The sequence below is a fragment of the Polyodon spathula genome, chromosome 3, assembly GCF_017654505.1.
Source record: "Polyodon spathula isolate WHYD16114869_AA chromosome 3, ASM1765450v1, whole genome shotgun sequence".
NCBI classification, from domain to species: domain Eukaryota; kingdom Metazoa; phylum Chordata; class Actinopteri; order Acipenseriformes; family Polyodontidae; genus Polyodon; species Polyodon spathula.
Window position 1 is genome coordinate 6,701,481 of NC_054536.1, and position 23,940 is coordinate 6,725,420.

General features: G+C 37.7%; 1 protein-coding gene across 3 annotated transcripts in view; it reads left to right on the forward strand.

Annotated features, from left to right (window-relative positions):
• Positions 1-5,203: 5,203 nt before the first annotated feature.
• The window catches only part of LOC121311431 (zinc finger protein 438-like), a 43,392-nt gene continuing 24,655 nt past the window's right edge, over positions 5,204-23,940 (forward strand). Inside the window, exons 1-2 of one of the 3 annotated variants that reach the window (XM_041243950.1) lie at positions 5,204-5,313; positions 9,062-9,201. The gene's annotated coding sequence lies outside the window, so the exon portion shown is untranslated. The other 2 variants (XM_041243951.1, XM_041243952.1) reach the window with 2 other exon arrangements.

Below are 23,940 nucleotides of genomic sequence, written 5' to 3' on the forward strand. Positions count from 1 at the left end.
ATTAGAAAAGTTGTCTACAGTATCAGTCCTTATCAGATAGGTAGCAACTTTAATTGGGATAATGTTTGTGAGCCAAAAAATGACTTGGAAGTGTGCTTAAAGTGACATTTTCATATTAATAAAAACACTAACCTTGGCAAGTAAACAGGGTGTCTGAAACATGCTTGTGCAGGCAATTTTTTAGAGAAAGGTTTAGTCCAAGAATGGTGCAGTTAAATATATAAATATAAATATAGCTTAAATTTAAATGAAAATAACCGAACTGAGCACTGTATGCTTAATGATTTTATAAAAGGGCTTGTGATATACTCCTACAGTTTTTGTCCAATACTTTCTTAACACACTAATCTGAAAGGTTGACAAGATATACTACTTAGAGGGAATATGTTGTAGACCCAGGTTAATATAATCACACAGAAAGCTGATGTTATATATATAAAACAACATCTCTTTTAATACAGATATAAACTTGTATCATATTGTATTGTATTATAGCAAGTATCCTGTGAACTTTGATTCACCTGACTTTTTAGAGAAAGGAGGGGTTGAATATGAGAACTATGAGATCATCTTCCAATATTTTTGGAAATAAGTTATATCCAATTTATTTTGAAGGTTGTTATGTAACTCCAGTTAGTTTTAAAAAGGGTTGAACGGATCCTTCTAGTATATATCATTAACACAAAGATAAGAACAGTCAAGGCAGATTGATGATCAGATTTAATTGGGACTCCTGATGTAGTCAATGGAGGGAAAATCTTACATAAGCCCAGAGCAAGACCCCATTCAATACCATTGAACTTGATCTTGCAAGCTGACGTGGTCCATGCTCTGAGGGTCTTTGAAAAACAGATTGCTGTTTGGTCATATTTAGGAGACTCTGGCTTTTGAAGACAGTTCTTAATTTTCAATATATCCTACACTACACTTCCATATACTGGAAGGTAAGCATACATTTTAATTTATGTCTCGTTTATATTGGATGCATTACTATAAGGTATAGGATGTATATTTTAGCTGTGGAGCGTGATATATTGTATGTTGTAGGATGCAGCTGTGGGTGCTCTAGCTTTTTGCATTTTATAGCCTGAAGGCTAAGCATATGATAACCATATTTGTATTACTGTATTAAAGTACTAATGCCTTTAAACCTGTAAAGGCACTGGAAACGCGTAGGCTGCATATTAGCAGGGATCCAAAGCGGATTTCAACCACTCGATCCATTTAAAGCATTTAATAAACCAAAAAGAGCACTTGCACTGCTCTAATTCGTTAAAACTTCAAATGAAATGAGTCTGTTTGATTTTCTTAATTATTAAAAAATTGTCTGGACATCTAGCATACCCAGTGCATGTACAAAACTACTTTCAGGAGTTTAAAACATCTCTGTCCTCCTTAAACATTAAACATCCCCCCTGAGTTTAAATGTGCTAAGAGCATATATATATATATATATATATATATGAATGAAAAGAGTAAGTGCAAATTCCGACAAAGGTATCTTGAAACAAGCTGAAAACTAGTCAACTCTTCCTACCTTCAGCATTTACAAAGAATTCACTTTGGAAAATCTAATGTTAATAACTACAAAATGAAAAACCAGAGATTGCTTAAGACACCCTGGAACACATTACTTAGTTGTTTAAAGTTAACAGATGTTTCTCCTTTTAAATCTTCAAGTCAATTACTAAACTTTTCTCCCAGAATACTGTACCTCAGTATCATGGCTCATAAGATATTGCAGTGGATTAATGCACTGGCTTTTCATCTCTGCCGGACAGGCTTGGGTTACTTTTAGGATAAATTTAGCCATAGCCACAAGACAATTTGGCACAAGAGCATGATGGTACAATGAAGAAGCTCTTTTAGCCATAGCTATATTTATTTATTTTGAAAGCATAATGATGTCCTCTCATTGCTACAGGATAATGCTGGTCCAAACTCTGCTTCTGAAGCACTGGATTTCCTGCTGCAGAGTAAAGATGGTGTGTTACAGAGTAAAATCAGCATTATAAGAGGAAACTAACATTATACATCTATCTATCTATCTATCTATCTATCTATCTATCTATCTATCTATCTATCTATCTATCTATCTATATATTTATCTGTCTGTCTATAATTTTTAATTTTTTTGCAGATATTGATTGCTTCCATGAGACACAGACTCTTTACTGACTGTATGGTCTTGTGTTTGTGCAATTTGAGGGCGTGCTGAGAATACACTTTACAGTTAAGGGACAGGATTTGATTTATAAGCAGTTAAAAGGGTTTTATCTTTTAATTGTTATTATCAAGAATGTAATTGTTTGTTTGTTTTTCTGAAACATTATATTGCATGCTATAAAATATAGGTGACTTTTATGACATGTCATCTTTGAAATGTTTAGAGTATCATTACTAACCCTTTGAGAACCCATCATCTCTGAATCCAGCAGCTGTGGACCATTTGGGGGCAGGTTTGGTTCCCAAAGAAAACTGTTATTCAATCTGGGTTGTTAATGATTCAACATGTATCATTTACTGGTAGTAGAAAAACCTACTAGGCCAAAATGAAAGGATATAGTCACTTTAATTAGATGGATTATCTCCTGTGTGACTAAGGCATGACACGCTCATTTGGCACTACTCGTTTGAATGGCCTAGACAACATTTGACTATAAAAACCATATCCTTGAGTTCAGCTCTTAAAACAAGCCTAGCCACCACAAGTGTAGCGGGCAGTGTTGTGTGATACAATGTCGTTGCAGATTCTGTCCTGTTCCATGGCGAGATGAGCTTAAAGCTCTAAAACCATGAATGCAGACAAGCATACAGTCTGCACAGTATATTTAAAATACAAAAATACACATTGTTTGTACAATTAAAGGTTAGTATCATTAAGGTATCTTTTTATTCATTTTTTGTTATTGTATAAACAGTAATGAATAATAAAAAACATTCAGAAATTGATACGAATGGATTTATTTTGATCAATTATGTTTGCTAGGGTTGAATGCTTGATAGTAAAATACTTTTCAAATGTACAATTAGGGCCGGACAGAGCCGCTAATTTTTGTGGTTATAATACACATTCATTTCATTTGAAAATGTACTAAAATCATGAGCAATTACATCAGTTTTGTATTTAGTCTATCGAATGATATGTTTGACAAAGCAATGGAAGCATGGCTTTAGACAGTCGGCACTTATTTAAAAGTGATGAATCGTTCGACAGTTATGGGGAACAGACTTTGAGCAGATATCCACCCTGAAGGTATTAAAAGCGGTTTGCATTGTGAAAGTGTCATGCATACCTCCAGAACAACTTGAACATCTTGCAGACTTATCAACATTTATTGAAAAGGATGTGTGTTAAAAAAATATACCCTGCAGTCACACATTTTCGGTTCAGAGTGAAATTTGCGGTGTTGTTTAAAAGGAGAACCAATGATAAGTGGTTATATGAGTGCTGACAAAGAGTGTAAAATCCAGGCAGGTGTATGTATGTCTATTGAACAAAGCTTGTTACATTGTGATGAATCTTGTCAGAGCCCTTCTTTGCACAGGTGATAGTATATAATAATCTTAGGGTCTGTCTACATTTACTTACATTTATTATGAAAAGGGCATTTGTAAGCAACTTGAGACTATCTGAATCATGGGGTACAGCAGCACAGGTACTAGGATTTATATGCATAGCATTGGCATATACACAGCTTATCTATAGTAATGTATTTGAAAACCAAGGGCAGATCTGACAGATTCTCAGAACAATACAAGGGGGACCAACTGTGGTTAAACCCTTTACTTCTGATTTTGGAGATAAATTAAAAAATACAATCCTTTATTAGGCGGTCTTGCCCATTCACTTTTGAGTCAAAACATTCACAAAAAACTGGCAAGGGGAAGCTTGCTGCAGCTACTTCAGTACAAGGAAGCATGTGATTTACAATGTCATTATCTTGCACAGGAGATTTTGGGGAACCTTAAGTATCACGCTTTGTAATACTGAATTCTAAAAGGGGAACTTCTACTTCTACTTGTACATACAGCATTCTGGTAAAGCAATGCAACCTTCCCTTATTATCTCGTGGGGCAAGATTCCCCTGTGACCAACTACCTAGCAGAGCATAATTAACAACTGCATACACAGGTATGACAAGAAGTGTGTTTCACAAGATGGAAATCCCCCACTTAAACAGAATGATCTGAAAGAGCCAGCCTCTACAGGGGGGGGGGGTGAGTAAAATCTCCCATCTAAGGAAATCCTGGGCCTTGTATATCTGTATCATTTTAACATGACTCACTGCTGCATATATTACAGTACAGCTGCATTCATCCCCTCTGCAATCACCTCATGTTAAGCCGTGTACCATTATCTGTTTAATTATTTAGCCTGTTAACTATTTACAGTCCAGTGCAGAATGCAAATATAGCCAACATTATGTATACACATCAGTATTAATCTTAGCAGGAAATGTATCTGATATGATCCAACATTCAGTTCATTTCATATTTGTATATTTGCTTGATCTATATGTAAGAGGATAATGTTTAGCTAAAAACAGGCTTCATAATATACTGTCCAGCAATGAGCTAAAATAATAATTACTGCTCCCTTATAAATGTACATGTATACCACATGGTTAGCCAGTTCTCTTGACATTACTGCACATATTTTAACAAAACTGCTGTCAGTCAGTAAACTCGAGGATGACAAGATGCTTGGATTCTTCTCCTACCCAGTATTGCTAACGTTCAGTGTTCAGGGCAGTTTACACTGTTGACTTTTCCTATAAACCCTAAGACTAGCGTTTTGATATTTGCCCTATTGCAATCGTTAACACAAGCTTTCACTGCTCATCGAGTAGAAACTGGGTTGAGACGAACGCAGGGGGCGGGAACAATGAAAAGAACCCTCTCCCAGCAGTCCATGATTGGATGTTACATTTCAGCAGTAGTTGATTGGCCACATTTTACAAGATGACTCAGTGGCTGTCCGAACCATACCATTACGTAGAAAAGGGGAACCACTATTATTTTGATTGTTTATACATAGAATTAAAAGTAAAACCAGTAAATGTGTACATTTCAGTAAATTATTTATAAAAGCTGCTTTACACCAAGTTATCTACGAAAACGCACGCAGAGCTTTTTCTGGCTTCATACCACAATCTCCCCTTTTACCACGAGAACAAAGTACAGCTCAAAATGGCTGTTGTGAAACAGCTGTGTGATAGCGTTGGCCAACATAAAGAATATTTTAATTTTTAAAAGTGACTAATCCACTGTACTATCAGCCAGAAGAAACAACACTCCCAACGCGGAAAGGTGAGGAACATGAACGACACGGGATAATTCCGAAATGGCTGCATCTGGCTGCTGTTATGAAAACGCAAATCCAATCGGGTTCCTAGGTGACCGGATTACGACAATCATTTCAACCAATAGCATTGTTCAGTTTAGTCAGGTTTAGGGCCTTGCATGCGAAACACAGGTGTCAGGGGAAAACACAAGACGAGTTGTGTTTAATTAATACAGTATGGTATCACGGGTTCTGAGGGATGGCATATTAATTTCGTTAACCAGTATCTGGTTGTTTCTTTCACTCAACAGTGCAAGTAGTCTGGGTGGCACTGTAGCAGTGGTAGTAATATGCTTAACGTTTATAACAACGAAATTAACCATAACTGAGTTATGTTAAGGGCATTGCCTCATGATTTAGATCAATTAAATTACTCTTGGATTTTATGACATGACATAAACACCCCCATTTTGTCTACAGGGACACATGGTTGTTTCTAATATGCTGCACCATTCAGTAATTTAGTACTCTCGTGATGCACGTCCAGTGTGTTCTGTTCCATATGCTGTGTATGTATGTCACGGAAAGCTGTTTTTTCGTAGGCTGTAATTCATCATTTAAATGTCCTTGGCTGGGTTTACACGGGACACGACTGGTACAGTACAGTACAGTAGGAGGTACCTTCTAATATGGATGGTGTTGCGGTGCTGCCCTCTGTTCTTTGGCACTTTTAATTTAGTACATCACCATGACAAGGAAATGGACGGGACTGAAATTCGTGGCAGCTTCATGTTTCTCATCGGATTTACTCAAGTGAAAACTACTTCATGGTCAAATATTAAAGAACAGAAAAAAAGGAACCGTTCACTTTTAGTGATACATCAAAGCATTACTGCCTAGCCATAGTGGTTTTCTTCCTATTAAAAACAAAACAAAACAAACAAACAAACAAAAAAACATATTACAAAAAACTGTCCGATCAGCCTTTTGGAACCCAAGAGGTGCATTTAAACAGTGTTTGTAAATCTGAAAATAATTACAGTGAATTGGTGCACGTTGAATCACTGTTTGATGTGAAATTATTAATATATTATTATTATTATTATTATTATTATTATTATTATTATTATTATTATTATTCTGAATGAGCATTTTTAATTTTATGTAGAACGACTGAAGTTCAGACTTGACGGACAGAATGTGCAGGAATGGCAAAAGGCTCCTGGTTGGACCAGTTACTGGTACCTGCTGCCCCCATAAACTCTTGCATTTGCTTTACATTCACATTCTGGCCATATTAGTAATTTCAGATGTTGTGTTTTTTAACAGTATTTCAATGTGACAGTAAAAGAACACATGTGGGTTCCTGCACCCAGGTGTGATGTGAGTGTTGTGGGTGTCTTACAATATGTGGTATTTAAGAAGGATGCAATAAGGGTCATTGAGAAGCACTGTGAGAGCTAAGAAGATGGTGTACGTTTTCTCTTCACTTTGATCTGTAAACAATGTTAACATTGTTGCTAGGGAAACTTTCTGCACTGTGTCTGTCTAGTATTTAACAAGCAGTGTTTTGACACTAACAGCAGTTTGTCAGAGTCATGGTACAGTGTTGCAGTTCACAGACCCTCCACACACATATGGCTGATGGAAACAAGATTATGCTTAGTGTTAATTACCAAACACCCTTAGAACTGTAACATTAAAGGATGTATTCACTACTTTATAAAGGTATACTGTATATACAGGCAGCACATACTGTATACAGGAGTATATGGGTTGCAGTGAAATACAAGAGGGAATTTTATATTACATGGATTTTACCCAATATAATGACACATACAGTTACATTGCATGGCTAGTGCACAGTTGTAACAATTAAGGACTTCATATTTGCAGACTAACTAAATAAACCCTGCATATTACTGTAAATCTGTGGGTGACCATGAGCTTGGCATTTTAAGTTTTGTCTGTATATCAACAGTACTCTGAGTTTGTGTCTTAATCCTTTATAAAGCTGTATTCTTTAATTTTCTTACTTCCATTACACATGCTGTCCAATAAAAAAATAACCATTTCACTACCAAATTGTTTCAACTATTGGCCATATCGATCATACAGACCACATGCTCTGACATAGGGTCTTATCGTTTTATTATATGTTTCCTTCATTATATTTCCATTGCAGTGTTACAGTAGAAGTATACTGCATTATAAGGAAAGCAGTTGGCAGTTTTAAAAAGGACAATGCTTTATAAATATGGAAATATTTTTCAATATTTATCAATTTTAAATACTATTGTTAAGCGTAACCATGGTATTGGCTGAAATCTTAAAGCTTATGTTTACGGAGAACTGTTTCACATGTTATAGTGAACTACAGTAAGGTGGGGAATTCCACCAATGATTATACACCTTCTAATAATTTGTCAGGCGATGACATCATCGCTTGCTGCTCTCTTTTCAGTCGTTCTAATGACATCACTAACCGGGAAAGTTCTGAAATCTCAGACTACTCTTCCCTTGGCGCAACCGTTCAGGTTATAGTTTCTCAGCATCTGGCACAAGCAGTCAGTGGCTGGAACCCAGACCTGAGCCATTTTATCTGTAAATCCTTGTATCTTGTAAGGTATACTGTACAGAGATTATTTTAGTACAAGTATGTTAACAAATTGGTGCTAGGACAAATATTTGAACTTTCAAACAAACAGTGCTGGCTCCGTGGCTGCATTTCCCAGTTTGCTGTATTTGCCAAAAAATAATATATGTATACACTGACTGCTATATCTAGCAGGTGCTCCAGTGCAGGGGCGGGTTGTGGTGCTGTACAGAGGCAGTGGTGCTCCAGGATTTGTTTGCTGGCTTCCTGGCTGCAGCTCCTGGTTCGCTACTCGTATGCAACAAAAGCACAGCACTCCGACGCGTAAATGTTTCAACGTAATGGGCCATACTCATGTAGCTGCGTCCTCTTTGTACTGCCAAACTCCTCCCTTTTATCAGTTTGGCACCACGCTCTATCCAATCGCCGCACGCAACTCAGCTGATCACAACAGAGTCGTTCAGCAGTTTTACGGCTATAGCCTTTTCCCAAGGTGGTCGACTTCCGGTTCCATCCTACCATCAAGTCGGCCCATCCGTGTGAAGTGTACCACCAGCGCCCTTCCTGGTCGGGAGGTAGATGTGCAGCTCAGATTCCTTCTCTCCCGTTCACAAGCAGCAATAATAAAAACATTTTTGGTTTGCATACTGTACAGTTTATTGCATAAATAGAAAATAAATAACTGAAAATGGGATTGTAAAAGTTGCCATTTTAGATTTCTAAATTTTCAGCCATGTTGTCTGCTGCCTGCTTGTATGATTGCTGCTTTATTTGCTGGAGGCTACAGCTACAGTACAGCTGGAGGCTACAATTTTATAATCTTCATTTCCAAGTCGTTTGCAAAAGGCACCTTCTTCAGGAACAGACATTGCCTTCTGGGCACATTTGGCTCAACTTTATTACTAAGTGCTTCTTTATTAAGCTTCGATGTATCAATACAGAGAAGTGACACTTTGACATAGAAAAAGACAGCAGTATAAATGTAACAACTTTTTTTTTTTTTTTTTTTTTTTTGCGGTAAATTGAAGGATTATTATAAACCGGTACATTTACAGAAAGTTCCCAGTAAAACCAGTGCAGTGTTACTCTGCTGCATTTGCACAATATTTTACAGATTATTTTTTTATTGTGTTGTCTAATTGTATGTTTTCTGAATTCCTGCTTTGTGTTTCAATTAGAAAGGTCCATCTGGCTTGTCCTGGTAGCAGTCTCTTGAGAAGTGCTTGTTCCATGCGTCAGTTCTAGTTTATTACTGGCATGGCTCCCACTTGTTTATCTTCACACTTGTCATCCAGACCAAACAGTACCTGATTAGTAGGTAAGTAATCATTTTACTCACTCTGCTTCAACCTCAAAAGTATGTGTCTTGTTTTAGTATTTATTTAGTCTGTAGGCATTTTCTGAAGAATAATTCTTATCAGACCACCGTGTAGAAAAAAGGTAATACCATTTTAAAATGTATGGTGTGCCTTCCTGTTTGTATAATGTGACAGGCAAGTTTCAAGGGGGAGGTAGTTTCCATCCCTACAGCCAAAACTATCTTGAGGGGATGTAAGCGAGCTCAACAGTCACCAAAGCCTTATGGCTGACTGCATAGAAGACTAAACGATGGAAAAATGTAGTAGACAAACACCAAGGAACTATTTTTCCCGTTTGTGGTGCATGTCCCCGGCACTGTGTTGCATATACAGTACAGAGTGTTACACCTACAGAACCACTTTGCAATTCTGAAGAAATTTAGTTTAGACATTTTTTTAGCATAAGCGTTTGAGAGTATTTCGTTAAATAAGAAGGCCTGTTTGTATGTAATTTTACTTGTATCTAGAGAAATGCTTATCCAGTTGTGATAAAACATGGTTACACCATTCTTTGCGTCAGAGTTCTTGAACGAGTCTGTGTGTGTGTGTGTGTGTGTGTGTGTGTATATATATAATGTAAGAGGAACTATGTCACATCTTTACTGGATGAGATTCATTATGATATACTGTTTTGTGATAATAATAATAGCTCTAGCTTTGCATTTGCAGCAGCAAAAGGCTGTCTATGTACTAACATCTATAATATTCACTATGACGTCTGTGACAGTGGAGCATTAATTTATGATTCCTAATTCTTCTTCTGTCAGTTCAGTATTCTGCTTGCTCTGCTTTTAGGGCATTCTCTTGAAATTGCATTCAAAGGTGTTCATTTGAAAACTCTGAATACATTAAAACACTTAAATTCCTACCCAGTAACAGCATGTCACCAGAAATAGAAATGTACTTTTCATGGGAATCTTGCATACAAGCAAACTTGTCTGTGATATAAATACCTAAACTGCAGCATACCCAAATTTGGTCTTCATAGTTCGCTGTGATTTTGTTAGGAAAATAAGCACTCCCAGCTGTAGGTATGCAGAATTAACCAACCTAATTCCACTGGGACCTATTCATGCCATTATATATCACAGTGGTAAATATCAAACTTGTTCAGGGGAATAGATCCGTTAAACAGTCTAGCGCAGTGGTACTCCACTCTGGCCCTCGAGATCTATTCCAGTCCAATTTTTTATTCCAACCAGGTTAACTAACCTAAATTAGTTAATTGCCTCTTAGCAGCTTCAATGAACTACATTAGAACCTGCTTGGGGTAAAAACCTGGACTGGGTTCTACTGGCCTAGTGGATGGTGGTCTTGGTGGCTTTAATTTACAGGGTTTTTAATTGACACAAACAAGGCATATTAAAAGCACAGACAAGCAAAAACAATCTTTCCAAAAAAATATTGAATGCCCAAATGCCCATAGAAAACTCTACCTGACATAAATGCAAAATGGATTGTCCCTGCCAGCAATCACAGGTGTGGTCATTCCCCAGTTAGGTAATTGGTGCTAATTGGGTAGTGGCCATATGTATAAAAGGAGCCAGAAACCCCTTGTTTGTTGATGGGTGAAGGGTGAAGGGTGAAGGGTGAAGGGTGAAGGGTGAAGGGTGAAGGGTGAAGGGTGAATTGTGAATTGGTGTTTGTGGTCAACATTGTTTTGTTTAATCCTTTATTTTGGCCCTTCTGCCTGTTTATTTTTTCCAGTGTTTGTTTGTTGGTTTAGTTAAACAGTGCTTTAAACTGCATCTTTCCTGAGCCTCATTCCTGCAAACTCTGAACCTCATTCCTGACACTATCCTTTCACACAGTATAGGCAAAGAAATGTAGTTGTTTGCGTATATTTACAGTAGGTCATCACCTTTACTTGCAGGGAGCTTGCAGAGCTGTCTCTAAGAAGCGTTTAGATAATTCTATACCAGATTTTCACTGTTCATATTATCACTGCACACTGTATACAGGGTGGGGTGGCGGGGTTGAATACTATTTGCTTGAGTAATCCCTGCTAAATATGTTTAAAATGCAATTAATAGTTTAAAATAATAATAATATAATAATAATAATAATAATACTAATAATAATAATAATAATAATAATAATAATAATAATAATAAAGTAATAATAATGTTATGAGGATTCAATATTTAGAGGGCATCATTAAAAGTCATTTTAATAATAAATTAAATACTCCTGAATCATTTTATGGGGAACAGGCATAATGTACAAAAAGCATGCTGTACCTAAACTGGACCACTTTAGTTTGTTGTTATGCTGTGTTGTATAAATAAACTGATAGTCTTGTAGGCAAGGAATTTGACAGAAACAAACGCATGAAATTTAATTTTTGCCATAACAAGAGAAACATGATCCTCTTGTTTGTATTAATTTGTTCTTGAGTGGAATGCATCTTGGTCACCTGGTCTGAACGGTGTATAAACAGGAAACTGTTTTAGTTGGGAGTTGCTAGGAATTCTTTATTTGTGACTGTGGGTCACAGAAGAGAGGAAATGGGAAAGCCAGCCTAAATACCTGGGTGAATAATCACTTCATAATGCTTATCTGTCCTAAATAACATTAAGCCAAACAAATAGTTAAATTTTTACACTGACTCCGGGCATCTTAAATCCTATTAGCATGCTGAAAATGTCTTTGTTAAACAAGTTACTGTTAATCCTAGTGAATAGATTATTCACTTAATGTTCTGTTTCAAATCAGTTTAGGCTTGATCTCCTGTCTGTGCTGTTTAAGGGTTTGGTCTTCTCGTCAGGACTTTGGGTGGGCAAGGGGACTACAGAGTTGATGCTTGTTTTCTGTTCTCAAGATGACATATTTATATTGGAATCTTTGGGAATCTGACATTTTCATTGGCTGTGTGGGACACACTGATTTATAATGCCCCCTACTAAAAGGTCCCTAATCTGTGATAAAAGCTTTGAGTGCCCACTGGTGTTCCCTGTGGCAAGGGCATGCAAAGCATGAATGACTATTCCATCGACTTGTGTCTACCTCCGTCTGGAAGAGTTCAAATACAGTGGTACAGTATATCAGTTTAGGTTATTGGTTCCACTAACTTCATCCATAAAGAAACGTAATAATACTGTACTGTGTATTAGACAGTCTTTATTGAAGTCTTCAAGTGAAGGACCATGCAAGGATCTGTTTCTTCTGGCACCTCATCTATTTTGTGATTAACAGAGGTAGTTCATCCATAACTTTTATCACTCAATCATAAGATATGAGTACTAAAAAAAATGTTGTACAGTTGTAAAACATTTAACAAGAAGATTTATTGTTTCTTCTGTCTAATTTTGACTGTTTGTTTTTGATAAGTCTCCTATGTATTGTTCCATATTAAATTACAGTAAATGCATCTCATGAACTGCAGAAGAGTTGCTTCTCACTCTGTGTTTTTTGGGTGAATGGATGTTGCTGTTAGAATGCATTCTATATAATCCAAGTTGTTTTATTTTCACACAGGTTACCATATTTCCAGCTCTCCTCCTACATTGTACCGATGTTCGGTCTACTTTTAAAAATAAGATTGTACAAGCACTTGTTTTACAGTACATTTGTTAACATGAAGGATTTGCAGGGTTTGTAAAAGCCCTAAAAATGATGATGACATACTGTATAAAGAGACTTAAATATTGAAGTGTCTGTGGTGCAAAACTTAGTGGTTTGGTTCATTAGTGGGGCTATTAAATTTCACATGGATACTGTTTAAGAAAGCCCTGAATCTTGAAATTCCAGTCTCCTGAATGATTGGCTTGTTAAGCAGTTTCTTTTCACTGCTTCCTGGATGGAAGGGCTGCCCCAGGTCACCAGAGTGTTAGGACTGCTGTGCTACTGACGGCTCTGCTGAGGGAGCATTAAAGAGGAGCTCTCAGCCTGCCGGACATGAAGGGTGCTTTTCAACCAGGGCGTGGTCACATGTGCGGTGACCTCAGAGTTAAACTGAAAGAACCTCTGCTCCTGCATATGAAAGTTGGAACACAGATTGTGAGGTAGAGTTGCAGTGTTTAGATCATTGGAGTGCACCCCCATGACTTTCTAATCATTCATTTCTGCACAGATGTGTAGTACATCTTTCACTACAGTAGGTCATGTATTATGTGCGACGCTGAGAGTTTGTCATGAAGGTTTGGAAAGAACAGAACTACTTTCTAATAATCAGGAAGCAAGCCACAGTGCTGTTAAACTCTTGTGATATTTTACATTTTGAAAACCCTTGGGAGGAGGAATCTTTTGACTGTGCTTTGCTCCATTAAATCATCTTCTTTCTTCTCTGGACTGGGGTTAGTTAATGTAGAAAAAAAAATGTGTGTAGTTCGAAATGCAGCTACAGCAGTTCTTATGCCACTGAATTCCTCTGAAAGGCGTCTCATTCTATACAGATCGTCAGAGTTGTGCTGTGATTAGGGTTGTGCCCTACCGTTGTACTCATTTCTATTTATTTATTTAATGAGATGTTTAATTAGAAGAAACACATTATAATTAATCATCTTGTTGTCAGATGCTTCCTTTGATAGTGCTAACAGAAATTGGGACGAAACTAAAAAAAAAAGAAAACATTCACACATAACATAATTAATCATTTACATTTAAAAAGACATCCAATGTAGTACTATTTAAGGCTAGAGTCGGTGTGCAGGGTGATACAGTGGTTACAATCCAAAGGCTACATTACAGTTAGGACTATTATTTAGACAGCTGGTGTATTTGGAGATCTCAGAGTAATCTGTATGGGCTGTAATGTTATATTACATGAAAAGGCATTTTCAGTGAACTGCTCTAGAGTCATTGGTTGGCTGTTTTAAACATGGTGGCCCAGCACTGAGTAGATAACTGCTGCATTAGTGGTATAATATGTAATGTGGATAATAATGCTGTATCTGTCAAATCCTAAATTAAAAGTTAACAGTGAGGTAGAAGTTAATGCTAATAATAAAGGTTCCTTTCATTAAGTAATTGGCTATACTGCATGCAGGTTGAACTCTTCCAAATGGAGGATTAGTACTCCAAGCTTGTCTAAATTTCATGCAGAGTGTTTTCCTAAAATAACATGACCATAAAAAATAATGTGTAAACTTTCATGCCAGGCTGCTGTTTCCATCTTGTCTTACAAAACCATTTTAGTACATTTTCGCTGCAGTACCAGCTGAGAGAGGCCATAGTGCAAGAGAGCCACAGAGAGCTGGGAGAAGAGCTTGGGCATTTAAAATGCAGCTCTGTCCAAGTCGAATACCTTATAATTCATTTTTACAGTCAACTGTTTTTGTGGTTTAAAGTCAATTCATTATAATTTGTGTTAGTTTGACTAATTTTCACAGAACATTTGTCAAATTTAAGTCTGATTAGTCTGACATTTCTTGTATACTTTACATGTAGGCAAAAGATATAAGGAAATTAAACGGTTAATGTAGAACACTTGTAAATAGTAACGCAGAAGGACAAGAGTACCTAAGTTGTTTGTTGCTGACAGTTTTGTAATGTTTTATTTTCCTTGCACAAACCATGATGCAGGTTGCACTGTGGCCTGTACTGTAGAACTCTGACCCACACAGTCTTGACTGGCTTGCTTTTTCTGAGTGGGAGTTACAGCTCATTTCAGTGCACAGATCGTTTTCAGATGCTATTATTTTAACACAGCAAGGCATTTACAGCCTGTTCCTTTCTCTGCAGTCTGAAGAACTGGCAGTCCATTAAGGCAGCCCTTCAGTTACACCCCAGTTAAAGTTGGACACGCTAAACCTTCTGCAACTCGCAAGAGACCTTTAAATTATTAGTTTTCATGAGCAGAAAAGTGGTTTAGATGCTTTTTTCTGCAGTTATATTCTTTGGTCTCGCAGCCCCCCCCCCCCCCCCCCCCCCTAAAGGTACTAGTTTGACCTTGACATAAAAATGTGGAGTGAGACTAAGGTTAATGCTAAACTGCTGTACTACAATATTCCAAATGTTTTAAAGGAAAGAGAGTGAGTTTCAACATGTACCTGTCAGTACAAAATGATTGTTCATTTCCTGTGAACTGGGATAACGTACAGCTGTTTTGCTGGACCGTACCCTTTCGTGTTTGTTTATCAGCTACAGTCCAGTCTTTAATAGCTCTGGCAGATATTCTGTTCTCAAATTTGGCTCAGGTTTCAGCGTGTACACTTTATATGATTTTTTATTATTAACTGAAATCCCTTCTAACATGCCTTAAATTTTGGCAAGGATCCCCTGACAGTCTTATATTTTCACTGTTCTTTTAAAATATACTTTTAATATCTATTTTTTTTATAGTTTTAATGTTTGAGAAATTACTGAATGTTATAGACTGTGAAAAAGGTGGAGAGTATGTGTGTTCTTCACATGCTAGGCTTCTTACTGTAGAGATCATTCAAAGAAACAGCATGTAACGGATGCGTTATGAAGTTCTGCAGTGGTAATGAGGACCTTGATCACAACAATGTGGATTTTTTGCTTGTTTTATGTCTATCTATGTGTTTCTACCCAGCACCAAGATGAGACTTGAGCCAATAAGAAACCTTGTGAGAACCAATCCTTGGAGGAGGGCAGATTCATTGTTCTATTATAACTTCTAGGGTAATTATAGCACATTGAATGCATCTTATATTGAGATTTACTGTTGCCCGGGGGGGGTCTTGCTTTTCATCCCTTTCCAGCACTGTTTTTTTCAGCGAACATTTACCAGACAAACACCACTGGGGATCCAACATAGGTCCCATCCTACAGACCAATTTGGCCTAAGATGGTAGAAGTGCTGTTATTCAGCAAGATTCACACAACACTGTCCATCACAACTCCAATATGGAAACACAGTAGTTTAAAATACCTCACATATCAGAATAACAGCTTTCCTCCAACTGTTTTTTCACACAGCCCGATTAGCAGTAATCTTAGTTTACCTTTGGTAACCAGAGTCTTTGAAACAAGCTGTATAGGTTCACTGTTTTACAGGTAATAAGACAGTATGCTGCCCATAGGAATCTATAGTATGTGGGCTGAGAAGGATCCTCATTGAGTCACAGAGAAAATGTAACTCTGGAAAACAAAAGATCAATGGCAAATCAATAAAGGGCTTGTGAGAATGTTGCTATGCTAATGGGTAAGATTTCAATGTTTTTAAAAGCATTGGTTATTATAGTACACCTTTAGGCAGCACAAGTAAAGTGGCTCAAAGTAGTTATCCTGTAGCTAATGAAACAGTTTCATAAATTTTAGCTGAAAATTGTTTGGTACCAAGCTAAGTAAAGACATCTCTGTGCACAGTCCACGCTTCCTTTCAGGAAATCTTGCTTTTTTCACTTGTGGGGCAGAATTGTCCAGTCCCTGTCATGACTGACATGCTTTGGCACCAAAGAAACTGAGGTACAGTGACCTGACACTACTGGAAATCAAACTGAGGGTATGCTTTAAAGTTGTATGGTACTAGTTTTCACAAAACATTACTCTGAGAACTTGGACTGAAATACAAATTAGCAAAAAAATCCATGTCACACACCACTACTATTATACTATTATATATACGTTTTTGTAGTGTGTGAATACAAATGCAGTTTGTCAGGGTTAGCATGTTACAATGTACAGTACATTATTATATAATAATATAATTCATATTATGTAACTATTGCTATTAAAAAAAATATATATATATATATATATATATATATATATATATATATATATATATATATATATATATATATATATATATATATACTCTATATATATATACAGTGGCTTGCAAAAGTATTGACCCCCCTTGGCATTTTTCCTATTTTGTTGCCTTACAACCTGGAATTAAAATGGATTTTTTGGGGGTTTGTATCATTTGATTTACACAACATGCCTACCACTTTGAAGATGCAAAATATTTTTTATTGTGAAACAAACAAGAAATAAGACAAAAAAACTGAAAACTTGAGCGTGCATAAGTATTCACCCCCCCAAAGTCAATACTTTGTAGAGCCACCTTTTGCAGCAATTACAGCTGCAAGTCTCTTGGGGTATGTATCTATAAGCTTGGCACATCTAGCCACTGGGATTTTTGCCCATTCTTCAAGGCAAAACTGCTCCAGCTCCTTAAAGTTGGATGGGTTCCGCTGGTGTACAGCAATCTTTAAGTCATACCACAGATTCTCAATTGGATTGAGGTCTGGGCTTTGACTAGGCCATTCCAAGACATTTAAATGTTTCCCCTTAAACCACTCGAGTGCTGCTTTAGCAGTATGTTTAGGGTCATTGTCCTGCTGGAAGGTGAACCTCCGTCCCAGTCTCAAATCTCTGGAAGACTGAAACAGGTTTCCCTCAAGAATTTCCCTGTATTTAGTGCCATCCATCATTCCTTCAATTCTGACCAGTTTCCCAGTCCCTGCCGATGAAAAACATCCCCACAGCATGATGCTGCCACCACCATGCTTCACTGTGGGGATGGTGTTCTCGGGGGGATGAGAGGTGTTGGGTTTGCGCCAGACGTAGCATTTTCCTTGATGGCCAAAAAGCTCAATTTTAGTTTTATCTGACCAGAGTACCTTCTTCCATATGTTTGGGGAGCCTCCCACATGCCTTTTGGCGAACACCAAATGTGTTTGCTTATTTTTTTCTTTAAGCAATGGCTTTTTTCTGGCCACTCTTCCGTAAAGCCCAGCTCTGTGGAGTGTACAGCTTAAAGTGGTCCTATGGACAGATACTCCAATCTCCGATGTGGAGCTTTGCAGCTCCTTCAGGGTTATCTTTGGTCTCTTTGTTGCCTCTCTGATTAATGCCCTCCTTGCCTGGTCTGTGAGTTTTGGTGGGTGGCCCTCTCTTGCCAGGTTTGTTGTGGTGCCATATTCTTTCCATTTTTTAATAATGGCTTTAATGGTGCTACGTGGGATGTTCAAAGTTTCGGATATTTTTTTTATAACCCAACCCTGATCTGTACTTCTCCACAACTTTGTCCCTGACCTGTTTGGAGATCTCCTTGGTCTTTATGGTGCCGCTTGCTTGGTGGTGCCCCTTGCTTAGTGGTGTTGCAGACTCGGGGGGCCTTTCAGAACAGGTGTATATATACTGAGATCATGTGACACTTAGACTGCACACAGGTGGACTTTATTTAACTAATTATGTGACTTCTGAAGGTAATTGGTTGCACCAGATCTTATTTAGAGGCTTTATAGCAAAGGGCGTGAATACATATGCACGTACCACTTTTCCATTATTTATTTTTTAGAATTTTTTTAAACAAGTTATTTTTTTCATTTCACTTCACCAATTTGGACTATTTTGTGTATGTCCATTACATGAAATCCAAATAAAAATCAATTTTAATTCCAGGTTGTAAGGCAGCAAAATAGAAAAAATGCCAAGGGGGGTCAATACTTTCGCAAGCCACTGTATGATATATGATGAAGTACCCTGCAGGATTAACAAAGAAAGCATGAAAGCTGAACACCACTTCTGAACACTGTCATGAGCACTCCACCTTAACTGAAAAACTAAAATAGCAATTCTGAGCATTAATGTGTTTTATGTAATTACTGGTAATTGGAACACATTAAGGTTTAGCTTATATTAGAGCAGTGTTGTCTTTATAGTGTATCTTGGTTGAAAGCTGTGTATTAATGTTTCTATAGTTTATCAATTGAGATTTTGTGGTTTAACTTCCCTCTTTAAACATCCCTGTTTCATATAGGTTTGTCACACTTATATTTTTACATGTGAATGCTGATCACTTTAATCAACATTTCCACTGCCCCATGTACATGTAACTGTGCTGAGCTGTGTGCCCATATACAGTGTTGTTGAACATTGTGGTTGTCCAGATCACAGTTAAAGATTAAAAATGTTTACCTCAAGTAAGGCCTCACTTGTGTTTAGCAGGCCAGTTTAAGGTCCCCAATTATGAACTATTTTACTGTCATGAGCCCTGTGTGGTCACTAATAGCTACAAATTTGACTTTTATTACAAAATCCTGTTATCTTCTGAAGCAGGACAGTGAAGATGCATAGGCTGGTACCTGCCGGGAGTTGGAACCAGGAAGCAGATTTGGTATATAGAATCTTTTTCTAATGATGCTTTCAAACCCTTCATCTGCATATTAGAATTAGAAATATTAGAAATATGCAACAAGGGCAGGCTGCTGCTGTGGTTTCCCCCTGATTTCTAGCACTACCGGTATAAGGGAACAAAATGTGACTGAATCTGGTAAAAGTGAGTTGCTGCTGTTTAGGCTAATACTTACCTTTCCAAACAGTTCTGGCAACCTGGAGAATTATTTAGTGAAATGACTAAACAATCCTGAAACACGGCATGCATAGTATAATAAGCTGTAAAAGATGTACTATAGTGACATTTAAAGGTTTACAATCAAATGTTTTACAGATTACGTTATTAGCCCCCGTAGCATTTTTATTGCTTCCTTTTCATTCTACAGTTCAGCTTTTCATTTGTAATACATTTGCACTTTGAATAGCCTCAAAAGGTACAACTGTGTCATAGTAGCCCTTTCTGTCTGGGCTTGACAGGGAGCAAGTGCCCCTTTAGGCACTTCCTAGCTGACCACCTAGCCCTGAGATCATTTTGAATAGGAATTCTGCCGTTATGTAAGACACAGGAAGGGGAAGCTGTGCTGTCTATTAAAAATAATAGTCTCCTTTCTTTTCTGTGCCTGCAGTCCAGAAGTGATAATTTCATCCAGCTGCTTCCATACTTTGGCGAAAATGGCAGTATAATTTTTCATCCTTTTTTTTTTTTTGGCACTAAAGGGTTACTTTTCACATTTCCTGTGTAATTCCCCCAGCTCTTGGTGGGTTGCGATTACTTTCTTGATGTTAAACATTCCCAGGCTCCTATAACCTTCTGACTTGCCTGCACTGGCCAAGTAAAGTCCCAGGTGAACGTGTGGGCGAGCCTCCTGTTTTTAAGAATACAATTTCTCCTTTTTCCTGTGTACAGCTCTATTCTATTCTGTTCTTTTTTCTTCTTCATTTCCTTGTGTGTTTCTAAGGTAGACATGGTTTCCCTTTTTAACGTGCCATTATTAGGAGACGAGTATATAAAAGAATAACCATTTAGGGATGTGCCTTGAAGCAAAGGAGTTCTAATAAGGCCAGTACATCAATCAAAGGTAACAAAACTGATGAAACCAAAGGACAGGTGATTGTATGTTTTATTTTATTTATTTATTTATTTATTTAATTTAGCAAAACAGAAGCATTTCCTGAGTGGTATTAAACATGTACCCACAACAACCAGTGCAATGTAGTTTTCACACACATTATTTCAAGGTATACCTAGAGCAGCATGAGTTCACAGCTTTTTTACAGTAATTAATTTTTTTCCTAATAGACACTCAATTATCCAAATTCCTCTCACGACACTTGTTTTGTCCTCATAATCACATGTTTTAGATAATCAAGGCTACATGAAATATGCTTTTATTGCACACGGCTTCATTCGTTTTTTATGGTTTTGGATAATCAAGAGGCAGCTGTATTGGATTTACAATATACAGTACCTTAGCAACACCTCATATTTCAAGCCATTTCAGATACTAGCTGTATATTTGCATTTATTTTAAAATGCTGCTGTAGCTGCACTTTTAACACTGTCTGTGAAATACTTTGAAGGCACAGCCTTAACCCTCTCTTCACATATGTACAGTTTTTGTAAAACATACTCTGTGTCCCAGGGGGTATTTTCATTCACAAAAAACACCTCATGTCTAATTGAAATGATTAAATACAGTAGCTGCAGAAAGATGCGCCACGTGGACATGGTTTTGGCATGAATTTACAGTGGAAAGCAGGCAGTAAAAAAAACAAAAAATACTTTGACTCCAACACAAAGCCAGTGAATATCTTTGATTTGCAAAACAGATAAAGCCTGGCTCTTTGTCTAAACCTGATATGACGCTGGAGTCCCTGAAGCCCAGGGCAGTATATTGAAGCTGTGGGGAATGCAGAATGGATTGTTACAGCATTTTTGCATTAATAAAATGCATTCATTTACCATTCAGTATCTGTAATACTGACAAGTAATCTGGTTATATACCCCAAAACCGATTATGAAAACTATAGTCAATATTTATTTTAGAAATTTCATTTTTCTTTATATTTTTGTTCCTGAATAAGGTACAGAGTATATAACAGGGGTGGTGGCACGCCTGTATACTGGGGGTGACTGCAGATGCCAAGAACGACAAAATAGAGGCCTCTGTTCTATCATAAATCTTGTAAATCTACTGTAGTGTGACCACAACCACAAAACTGTCTGGGAAATAAAGTACAGTAGCCCTGTGTCAAAATCCTTGGGGATGGCAGCACAGGCACTGGCATATTTACATAAAGACAATCAATATATCTGTTTAGTGTGACAGGGATTGTTTGCTGCTTTCACATGCCATTGGCAATAAACCAAGCACAAGTGTATCAATAGTAGCACTCGGTTATTAGCATCAGTATTACATCAATATTACTGATCCAGTCTGCCCCGCACTTTCGTTGGTCTGGAACAGGTCCAGAATCACATTTTCAAAGGATGTTTTGGGATGGCCCTCGCTGGGTTTCAGTTTTGTGCCGAGGAACCTCTCTGAATTCCTCTTCCTTTAGTTGTTTGACTTAAGTGCCTATGAGTCCAACCTTTTTATAAACACTGGTTAAAAAAATTTAGAGACAGTTTTTAGCTTACCCCAGTAAACTTGGTAGCAAACTTTAGTTCCACCAGTGAATGTTTTTTTAAAGTGTAGCTGGGTCTACAGTGTGATTTGGGGAGTTTGTCCTGTCTTGTGTAATCTGTCTGTAGCATGTTCCTGCCTGTGTAGGGCATGTTTAGTTGATATAACAGGCATGCTTTATTTGGCGAAGTTGTCCTTGCAATACCCGAACTGGGGAACCGTCATTGCCTGATCCTTTGCCATTTAATTCAACTATCTGTAACCTTTAACCTATAACCTTTAACGTATATATTATATATATTTGGATTGTCATGTCAAAATCCTTAGTACTGTAAATGGCATTCCTCTACTGAATAATGCAAACCTAGTACAGTACATTGTGTAATGGTGAATTTTCTGCAAACCTGGTCTTTGGTTTGGCTTAATTTTGTTGGTTAAAGTTTGAACATTTATGCATACAAATGGCCTGGTTTTGCACGTGAGACATGTGATTGCTTTTGTTTCAGTGTTTCAGTGTAGACAGGCAGAGTTCATAATTCATTATTAATGTGATAAGGCGTTTTTGGCAACAACCATCCCAACCTGGGAAGTACAGTTCTGCATTCTCGTTCTTCAAGAACTGAGTAACTCAAACAGAGTGCCAGTTAACTGCAGAATAAGGAGAAACAAATGCTGCTCTAGATGTTCAAGATGTTCCTGTATTGTTTGCATTTAACAAGGCCAAGGAACAGAAAAATGTGTGTTACACTGAGTATGTCACACTGCGGTATTTGCACTGTCAAATTGTTGTTGTTAGAAGATTGCGACAAAAACATCAACAAACCTTTTGAATTGTCGTATTTAGAAGAGATTTGAGTAATTATGCAGAAGGTCTGATTTTAGTAACTGCATTCAAATTTAAGTAAGGTAAGTACACAAGATCATAATTTGTCAAAGTGGTCTATGATTTGGGTACAGATTATATAAATGGCTTTCTACACTGAACACAAATATAAATGCAACATGTAAAGTGTTGGTCCCATGTTTCATGAGCTGAAATAAAAGATCCCAGAAATTTTCTATATGCACAAAAAGCTTATTTCTCTCAAATTTTGTGCACCAATTTGTATACATCCCTGTTAGTGAGCATTTCTCCTTTGCCAAGATAATCCATCCACCTGACAGGTGTGGCATATCTAGAAGCTGATTAAACAGCATGTTCATTACATAGGTGCACCTTGTGCTGGGGACAATAAAAGGCCACTCTAAAATGTGCAGTTTTGTCACACAACACAATGTCACAGATGTCTCAAGTTTTGAGGGGGCGTGCAATTGGCATGCTGACTGCAGGAATGTCCACCAGAGCTGTTGCCAGAGAATTGAATGTTCATTTCTTTACTATAAACCACCTCCAACGTCGTTTTAGAGAATTTGGCAGTACGTCCAACCAGCCTCACAATCTCAGACCACGTGTAACCACGCCAGCCCAGGACCTCCACATCTGGCTTCTTCACCTGCAGGATCGTCTGAGATCAACCACTCGGACAGCTGATGAAACTGTGGGTTTCTGAATTTCTGCACAAACTGTCAGAAACTGTCTTAGGGAAGCTCATCTGTGTGCTCGTCATCCTCACCAGGGTCTTGACCTGACTGCAGTTTGGCGTCGCAACCGACTTCAGTGGGCAAATGCTCACCTTCAGTGGCCACTGGCACGCTGGAGAAGTGTGCTCTTCACGGATGAATCCCGCTTTCAACTGTACCGGGCAGATGGCAGACAGTGTGTATGGCGTCGTGTTGGCGAGCGGTTTGTTGATGTCAATGTTGTGAACAGAGTACCCCTTGGTGGCGGTGGGGTTATGGTATGGGCAGGCATAAGCTACGGACAACAAACACAATTGCATTTTATCGACGGCAGTTTGAATGCACAGAGATACCGTGACGAGATCCTGAGACCCATTGTTGTGCCATTCATCCGCCGCCATCACCTCATGTTTCAGCATGATAATGCACGGCCCCATGTCACAAGGATCTGTACACAATTCCTGGAAGCTGAAAAAACAA